Here is a 9,878-nt window from a genome sequence, read left to right as displayed (position 1 = left end):
ACAGAGTAATAGCCAAGTTGAAGCCTCCAACAAATCTATTTTAGACGGCATCAAGAAGAGGCTGGAGAAAGCTAAAGGAAGATGGGTAGAGGAGTTGCCAAGTGTGTTATGGGCTCATCATACTACTCCGAGGCAGTCCACTGGGGAGACGCCGTTCGCTTTGTGCCTCGGAACGCAGACAATCATCCCCTTAGAGATTGGCCTCCCAACCTTGAAATCAAAAGTTTTTGTTTTGGGCTGAAACGACATAATGTTGGCCTTGGATTTGATTCTGATTAAAGATTGGAGAGAACCTGCCCTTGCATCCATGGCACGGTACCAGTAGCAACTTGCTAAGTCATATAATCAGCGTGTTCAACTGCGCCGTTACACGCCAGGAGAGTTGGTCCTGAAGAAAGTGCTTCCAGCTGCCAAGAATCCGGCCGACGGAAAATTGGGTCCTAACTAGAACGACCTTTATCAAATCGACTCAGTCGCGAGAGTAGGGGCATATCGGCTCCCAGACATGTCTGGGAGAAGTCTGCCACGGCCTTGGAATTCCACACATTTACGTAAATTCTATCATTGACCCGACTTGTGGGGCATGATACTTGTTCTGAATGGTCCGCCATGTACATATTTCACTTTTGCAATGCAAAGTTTCCTGTTTTCTCATTGCGCAATTCAGTTCAAAAGTCTCTGGATTCGGAGCCCCATTGGTGCATGACACTTTTGGGTCGATTAAGCCTCCGGATTCAGAGCACCCTTTGTGGATATCACGATTGGCCAAGCCAAGTCTCCGGATTCGGAGCTCCATTGGTGCATGACACTTTTGGGCCGATTAAGCCTCCAGATTCGGAGCATCCTTCGTGGATATCACGATTGGCCAAGCCAAGTCTCCGGATTCGGAGCCCCATTGGTGCATGACACTTTTGGGCCAATTAAGCCTTCGGACTCAGAGCGCCCTTCGTGGATATCACGATTGGCCAAGCCAAGTCTCTGGATTTGGAGCCCCATTGGTGCATGACACTTTTGGGTCGATTAAGCCTCTGGATTCGGAGTGCCCTTCGTGGATATCACGATTGGCCAAGCCAAGTCTCAGGATTCGGAGCCCCATTGGGGCATGACACTTTTGGGCCGATTAAGCCTCCGGATTCGGAGTGCCCTTCATGGATATCACGATTGGCTAAGACAAAAAGCCTTCGAATTCGTAGCCCCATTCGTGCATAACACTTATGGGCCGAATAAGTCTCCGAATTCGAAGTCCCATTAGTGCATGACACTTTTGGGCTGATTAAGCCTCTGGATTCGGAGTGCCCTTCGTGGATATCACGATTGGCCAAGCCAAGTCTCCGGATTCGAAGCCCCATTGGTGCATGACACTTTTGGGCCGATTAAGCCTCCAGATTCGGAGCGCCCATCGTGGATATCACGATTGGCCAAGCTAAGTCTCTGGATTCGGAGCCCCATTGGTGCATGACACTTTTGGGCCGTGTAAGCCTCCGGATTCGGAGCGCCCTTCGTGGATATCACGATTGGCCAAGACAAAAAGCCTCCGAATTCGGAGCCCCATTCGTGCATGACACTTATAGGCCGTATAAGACTCCGGATTCGGAGCCCCATCCATGCATGACACATTTGGGTCGAATAAGACTCTAGATTCGAAGTGCCTTTGTGGATATCACGATTGGCCAAGCCAAGTCTCTGGATTCGAAGCCCCATTGGTGCATGACACTTTTGGGCCGATTAAGCCTCCGGACTCGGAGCGCCCTTCATGGCTATTACGATCGGCCAAGCCAAGTCTCCGGATTTGGAGCCCCATTGGTTCATGACACTTTCGGGCCGAATAAGACTCCGGATTCGGGGTGCCATTCGTGGATATCACAATTGGCCAAGACAAAAGGCCTCCGAATTCGGAGCCCCATCCGTGCACAACACGTTTGGGCCGAATAAGACTCCGGATTTGGAGTACCCTTCATGATGAAAGTTAAAGCATACAAACATTCAAAATGAAATGCTTCGTTAAGTTGAGCCGGCAAAAACCGTATACACAAATTAAAGCATACAAACATTCAAAATGAAATGCTTAATTAAGTTGAGTCGGCGCAAACCGTATAAACAAATTAAATATGCAAACATTCAAAATGAGATGCTTAATTAAGCATGCAAACATTCAAAATGAAACGCAAGCATTTAAAACAAAGTATTTTATTAAGTTAACCAATAGATACATAGCTGACGCCCAATCTGTGTTGGAGCATTTACAATATGTTCAATTCTATTCGACGTCACCCTCGTCATCACTCTTCTCAATTTCGACAGCGCCAAAAAGAAAGTGATGATGTTGGTATAATGGCGACACCAATTCAACTCTTGCTCCTTAGAGTGCCTTTGGGGCTTGGAGAGCCTTAATCCACTCGTTCCTAAAGCCCCGATTCTCGCATCGGCATACCTCCTCTACGAGTTTCTCCTTTGTCTTCTCTATCCTGACTTTCCGGCCATCGTGGAAGCCTTTTTCATAACCCACGGACCTTGCAGTCTCTACTGCAAACATGCTTGCCATATCTCGATCGACAATCGCATGACTTATCAGCCATTGGGTCACTCTTTCTTCCACGACTTGGTTAGATTGACCGGCAGCACGCGGCTCAGCAATTTGGGCCTTCCTTAGCTCACGCTCGGCCTTCTCCGTACGAGCCTCTAAGTTTCGAATTCGTTCATCCTTCTTCTCTATCTCCCGCCGCGCGGCGCGCAGACGCATGCTGACTTCATAGGCGGTATACAGCCCTCTCACTGCTCCATGGATGCCCTCTCGAAACACTTCAAAATCTTGTTGACCAACCATTGACTGCTGGACTTCCGGTGGAAAAATCTGTCGAGCGAACTCGACTGCTACACCTTGGTCGTTAACAATAGAATCCGCTTCCATCATTGGTTTATTCCCCATAAAAATTGCAAAACTCAACGATCGTGGCGTCGTATCGGACTCATTTCTCGGTCGTGGTCGAGGGGAGCTGCCCCGTTGCTGTTTTTCCCTTCGGGGTGATTTGCTTCGACGATTTGGGGGCTGACATTTTTCCCGTTCCTTGGACGTCCTACTTCCCGTGCGTGTGGGCTCACTGCTACGGTTCATTTCAGTGTCAAGCTCAACCAATGTAGGCCCTTCTCCTCTACTGTTGAAGAATAGTCTATTTGACATTCGCCCTTCTCCTCTGCTGTTCAAGAACAGTCTAACCTTCCGTAACAAATTGGTTGAAGTTGAGTTTGAACACAATGAGTGAAATTACGGGCGCGAAGAACCCACCCCATTTATTCCTAACGCATGCAGCGCCCCGGAGGCGATTTCATTAATGCTAAACTCTAAAAGGATGTTGATCGACGTGTGTCGCAGCCACGCCATGAACTAATGATATTCGGTTTGCGGAGTTCATACATTGGCTGGGGCAAAGGCAGATTTGTTAATCTAATCGGCCAAATATCTAAGCCCGATGCCGATCGACCTATGCCACAGCCACTCCATGAACTAATGATATTCGGCTTTCGGAGTTCATATTGGCTGGGGCAAGGGCAGATTTGTTAATCTGATAGGCCAAATATCTAAGCCCGATGCCGATTGATTTATGCCACAGCCACTCCATGAACTAATGATATTCGGCTTTCGGAGTTCATACATTGGCTGGGGCAAGGGCAAATTTATTAATCTGATCGTCCAAATATCTAAGCCAAATGCCGATCGATCTGTGCCGCAGCCACTCCATGAACTAATGATATTCGGCTTTCGGAGTTCATACGTTGGCTGGGGTAAGGGCAGATTTATTAATCTGATCGGCTATTCGACGAGGATAAATTACTAAATTGCCTAGTTATCTAATCGGCAAGTGTGCACGAATGTTTTATCCAAAGTAGCGAAAAACAATACCATTCATCAATAGCAAAATTAAGCACAAATAATAGCAAAGTACAAAGAAAATTTTTATTAGTAAATTGGGCACAAACTATAGCCATTTTACATGTGAAAATTACTAAACAAAAAGCTACAAGTTCACATGGAAATGCCTAGCAAAAACTTAAAAACTGTAGTCATTTTACACAAACTACTAAACGAAAAACTGCAACAATACATTCAAAATCCTTAAACAAAAAAATCTAAAATGTCGCTCTAATCAATCCTCGGAGTCAGACTCCAGCAGCACAACATCCACTTGCTCGTATGGAATTGGCGTAGCCAATATCACATTAGCAACAACAAAGGCTTTGAGCCAGCTGTGTTTGAATCCTCGATTTTCAAATTTGCGGACTTCTTCCACATAACTTGCGAGGGCAGTGCTTTGCCCAGCCTCGGAGTCGGCTACTTTCTTCGCCATTTTCGATTCTTCCAAGTCAGCCTCCAGTTTGGCAATTGCCTCTCGAGCTAACTTGAGTGCATTTTCGCTCGCGTTCGCCCTTTCCTCGGTGGCTAATCTGAGTTGGTCTGAATTCCTCGCCTTTTCCATCTCGGCCTCGTCCCTTGCACCTTCCATATTTACCCTCACTACTTCGAACTCGGCCCTGCTCCTCTGGCTTTTAACTTTCGATTGTAAATGGGCAATTCGTTCGATGGCGTCATGCTAGCGACGGCCTATCTCGGCTATCCTTCCGACCGTCTGCGAAATAGGAAATTAAAACCAAAATAATATATGCATAAAAGGGAAAGACAAGATCAAGGTATGTACCAGAAAAGCCGATTGAGCGGCTAATGCTATTGCCAACAGATTTGGCTCCGCCCAGAAAGCCGCTTTGTCAGCCAGCAATGAGAGCGACGAAGCCATGCTTAACGCCACGGCTGGGTCTTTCATAGCTGATGCGTCAAAGGAGATCGGCATATTTTTTATCTTCGGTTGAACGACAAAGGGCACAACCACATCTAACTCCTCTAAGCGCAGCCGTTTGTCAGCAGGGTTTTCTTCAAAGCCGGCCTCGAACTCGGCAGGACGTTTTTTCACCTTTTGCTCAGCCTCCTGATTCACCTGCACAACCGTTTCCGACCCGGCATTTTGGGTTTGAGCCGTCTCCTCCTCGATAACAGGCAGGGAGGGCTCAGTTTCGACGGTAGGTGGCACTTCAGATCAAATGGCCTCTGTTCTTCGCCGCGCGGCCATTCTTTTCGTTTTTTTTTTTTTTTTGGCAAGTTGTGCGAGTGACAACCGGACCATGTCTTCGGGGTACGCGCCGGGAAGGTCTTCTAAATCAGTAAAAATGTTGTCGAAGGGAAGGTCCCCTCAGCCCGAAATGGACGGAGGATTGGCTGAATTGAGACCGGCTTCTTCGAAGGCCAACTTCATAGCCTTGTCTACTTCGGCTTTGGACTGGTCTGACTCTTCGGCGACCTCCTCAGCTACTTCCGCCCATTCTGAGTCGGATCTATCGAAACCAACTTGCCGCAAGTTTTTGAAGTTGGTTAAAACAAGAGCCGTAAGAAACTCTTCATCCCTCAGAATCAGGATGTTTTCTGTCGCCGAAAACGTCGTATACGTCGGCTCATATCGAAGGAGAATGTGGGCCGCCCTCCCTTGTTTCTAAAGGCTTGGACGGCCGAAGTATTTGAGCGCGACTTTAATTTCTGTAAGAACGGCGTCGTCGGTTGAAGTCAAAACTTTCTTCAAATCGTTTCCTGCGCAAACGAAACCATGAGACCACAAAAATAAAGCCTTATGAATATAAGAAAAATAAATGCAATGAGCTATATGGCCACCTAGTTTGCCCCTCCGTCTAGGAATAGGATCTAGGTGGTCCTCGCCTTCGCCTTCGCCTTCGCCGAATTCCCAGTTACCTCGGACAACGATCATGACGTCATTGACTCGCTTGCCAGAGCTGGAAAGCATAGTCACTAATTGATGGTCGGTGTCCTTGGCCCTAAGGAAATAGCATCCATGCCAGCCAGAAGACTTGGCCAAGGCATAACAGTGCCGAATAGCAGGTATGCTGAGGTTAATCCTAAGGCGACGGTTTAACTCGATAATCCCCATTACGATTCTAAAAAAGTTGACATGGGGTTGGGAAGGGATTAGACCCCAATGGCGAAGGACAGCCCGAAGGAGTGGGTAAAGCGGGAAAGAGACTCCGCTCTCTGCAATTGATAAGAGAGGGAAGACGATTGTACTTTCATTAGCCCTCTCCATATCAAGGGTGTCGTCTGTCACAAGTGACAGAGGACGTTATCAGGGATAGAAAAATGGCGTCGAAAGCTAGAGACTCGATCCACAGAGATGAGGTCATTCAAATGCTTTGCCATTTTCGTCAGCCTATGGGAATATGCTAAACTAAAAACAAACCAGGAAAAAGGATTCAAACCAGAGAGAAAGAGAACTTACAAGAGACGGAAAGGACAATGAAGGATAAAAGGAAGTTACAGAGGTGAGTCGGAAGGTAGTCCAAAAACTTCAAGCGTCCAACAATGTGTATGTATTTGAAAAGACAAAAAAATTTTAAATCACAATAAATGGAAGCATATGAAGGGGCGGGAAGTTGAAATGATGACCGAAAGGCGTGTGCTCTGACATCCGCGTTGGAATGAGGTTAACCGCTGAATTTCGGCTCTGACTTTTCGAGTTCGAAACCAAACACACCAGCTAACTGTCGTTAATGAAATGTTTGGGGTGCAATTGTGGGGGCCGAATATCGGGAGACGTAAAGAGGCCGAATAGTTGGACTTGGAGAGTCAAAATTCATATATCGCATTCGGCCCCGTCTTATACACAAATTCAGAGGAACCCTATTCGGCCAAATAACTAGTTGAGTAAGGGGCCGAGTGAAGGGTGGCTTGCAACAAAAGGAGCCGAGTAAATAGTTATACGACGAATTGAAGGTGGGCTCAGCCCTGAAGCCCAAGAAAGAAAATATATAAATAGAAGAATGTCATCCAGAGAGAGGTATGTGAGAATTATTATACTTAACTTAAAACACAAGTAACTAAGAGAGTATACACTGACTTAACCGTCGGAATGCTAATTCCGGCACCCCCGACCGAAGTGTTTGTTTCTTTTCAGGTCGTCAATTGAGGATCTCGAGCGTCCTAGTGGATCAAAAGAGTATTTCCAAACCACTTCCCCACAACTATAATAAGGCCTTTTTTGGCTACTAGCCACGTTTGTGCGTTTGTAGCAAAAACCAAAAGTTAACTTTTTTTTGTATTTAAAGACATTTAGGAAGTTAGTTTTCAGCCACTGGTGAAATTACAATTCTACCCCTCATGGGTCAAAATGTACTACATGGGTGAAGTTGTAAATATTTTAAATTAAATGGGAGTAATTTGGTCATTTTATTATGATTTGACATCATAAATAAATATTAATAAAAAAATCCAAAAACAAATTTTTACCAACTTCCCAAATCACTTGTCTAAAAAATCCAAAAGCTTGGTTAAAAGTCAAAAAGTCACTTTTTACCATCTTTCCAAAACACCCCTAACTAAAATTAATTGGGGGTAAGAATAAGAATTTTCGACATAACTCAAGCAATATATAAAATTAACAAGTAGGGTTGACTCTTTTTCAACATAAATCTAAGTATGACACGACTCAATAACATAAATTATTAGTTATATATTTTAATGTTCATTAAGGGATGCCGTGATATTTTTTTAATCTTTTATTTAACTCCATCTAACTGAATAAAAAAGTATGTAAAATAATAATTAATCTTTTTTTCATTTAAGATATGTGTTTTTGTATTACCTATTTTAGAGTCAACATGGTGAAAAGTATATAGTAATAAGGTACAATGTTTTTAATTAGAAAAATGCAATTGAATTAAAATTAAACATTCTATGAATAATTTCATTTAGTAGAAATAAATTTTACAAAATTCAATTTATGGGAAAAATTTTAATCTCTCCATACACTTGCTAAGTTATTTTTAACTAAAAATGAAAGTTTTCATATTAAATACCAATCTGACATGAATCAAAATAACACTATACGATAACATGAAAATAAATGAGTTAAGCTAATATTGAAGTAATTATGAAATAACACAACATGATACACTCTCCTAGTTGGGAGCTTTAAATTTGGTTCAAAATTGAGAGCCCGAGACAACTACCTTAGTCGCCTCACCTCAAGGCTGGCCCTGGTGCTCAATAGGGCAAATTGCATTTCAGCATATGACAAAAAAATAAATTGCATTTTAGTGGTAAACTTTAATAATTGAAATGATAAATTTTTTCATAATTTTGCAATTTTTTTTTTGTCTTATCACTTATTTGCAAATTCCCAATGATAATATCATAGGTTAATAATGATGTAATATAACTCTTGCAGATTGCAATGAATTTTTTAATCATATTTTTGAATTTATTGTGAGAGTTTAAAAAAATGGTTGAGTTTCTTTTTTGTTGGTCATCTCAATTTGAGAGAACGTTTGAATTGGTAAGCTTATTTTGAGGTTGATTTTGGTGATCCAAACTATTCACTTTTTAGGACTCGCTGAGTAAAATATTCATGTAAAAAAAATTCAAAATGATTGGATATTGGTAATTATATATTTGAATCAAATTTGTATTACAAAAAATGAATGACTATTCTTAACATTATATTTGCCGTCCATTTTTTTAAAAACAAATATGATTAAAACATATAGTTACCGATATCTAATCATCTTGGTTTTTTGCATAAACATTCTTCTTAACAAATCTTAAAAAGTGAACAACTCAGATAACTGAAATCGATTCCAATATGAGTCTATTAAGCCCAAACACTCTCTCAAATTAAAATAAAAATTTAAGAGAAGTCAAATCCTTAATAAAACACAGAGTGGAGTCCAAAGAATTGGAGAGCCCTAATAAATAAATAGGTAGAAGATTTTAGCAAAACTCAAATAAGAATAAAATCCTACTACAATTTTTTTCATATATATATATATATATATTTTGTGTGTGTGTGTTTTTTTTTGTTGAGACCAACCTATACTTTACTTTTTGGGAATGGCTCCCTTTTATACTCCTATCATCCATATTCTTTCCAATTTTATTTTTTGAGTTCTATTCTAGACTTACATTAATAGTATAAACCGTTCATCTCGTTATACCAACAATTTAGATAAGTTATGCAAAAAATTAGTTTCATCAAATATCACTAGATATATGAATAAATTGCATCTTATTTTTTAAAGTGGACAGTAATTGTGAGTTTAAACTTAAACCTTTCATTCTAAAAGGGGGGAAAAAAAAGAAAGTGATTTGTTTATATATTCATTGATATCGATGAGACTAATTTTTTACAAAGACAATTTTCATTATGAGATTTACAAGATGAACGGTTTAGATTATCATTATAAGCCTTTAATGGAGTCCAAAAAATAAAGGATAGAGAAGTATGGACTATAAGAGTATGAATGAGAACCATACCTTTCACTTTCATTATGCCCCAACAGATTCTAACATTAATTAGGCGCACACACCACGTGTCCATATCTCTAAAGTAAAACTTGAATGCAAATGTGATACTATCTCATTATGTAATGCCCCGAAATAAATGACAATAACCCATAGAATACGTTAGTTAAATAACAACACATGATGAAATAATTATTTTTCATTAATCCCAATTACTTGTACAAAAGGGTAACATATGCAGGTATACATTCATTACTCTAACCCTGAATCTATAGAATATGTTACGTGATAAGGAAATAGAATGAAAGTTGAACAAATAAGGAATTCCCTAAAGACTTATAGCTTTCCAAGGCACTGTTTGGCTACAACAAAATAGATTTAAATCCAATACAGTCAAAGCCCTAGGCTTGTACAAAATAAATACAACAAAACAACTAAAATAAAGCCATTGCTTCCAAGTCCTCCCAAGCTATTACCTTGGTGGAGGCATATCATCAGCACCTGAAAATGGTTTTTCCACATAGATGAG

Source organism: Camellia sinensis, chromosome 9, assembly GCF_055761805.1.
Source record: "Camellia sinensis isolate YWXY chromosome 9, ASM5576180v1, whole genome shotgun sequence".
Taxonomy (NCBI): domain Eukaryota; kingdom Viridiplantae; phylum Streptophyta; class Magnoliopsida; order Ericales; family Theaceae; genus Camellia; species Camellia sinensis.
This window is presented reverse-complemented; position numbering follows the sequence as displayed.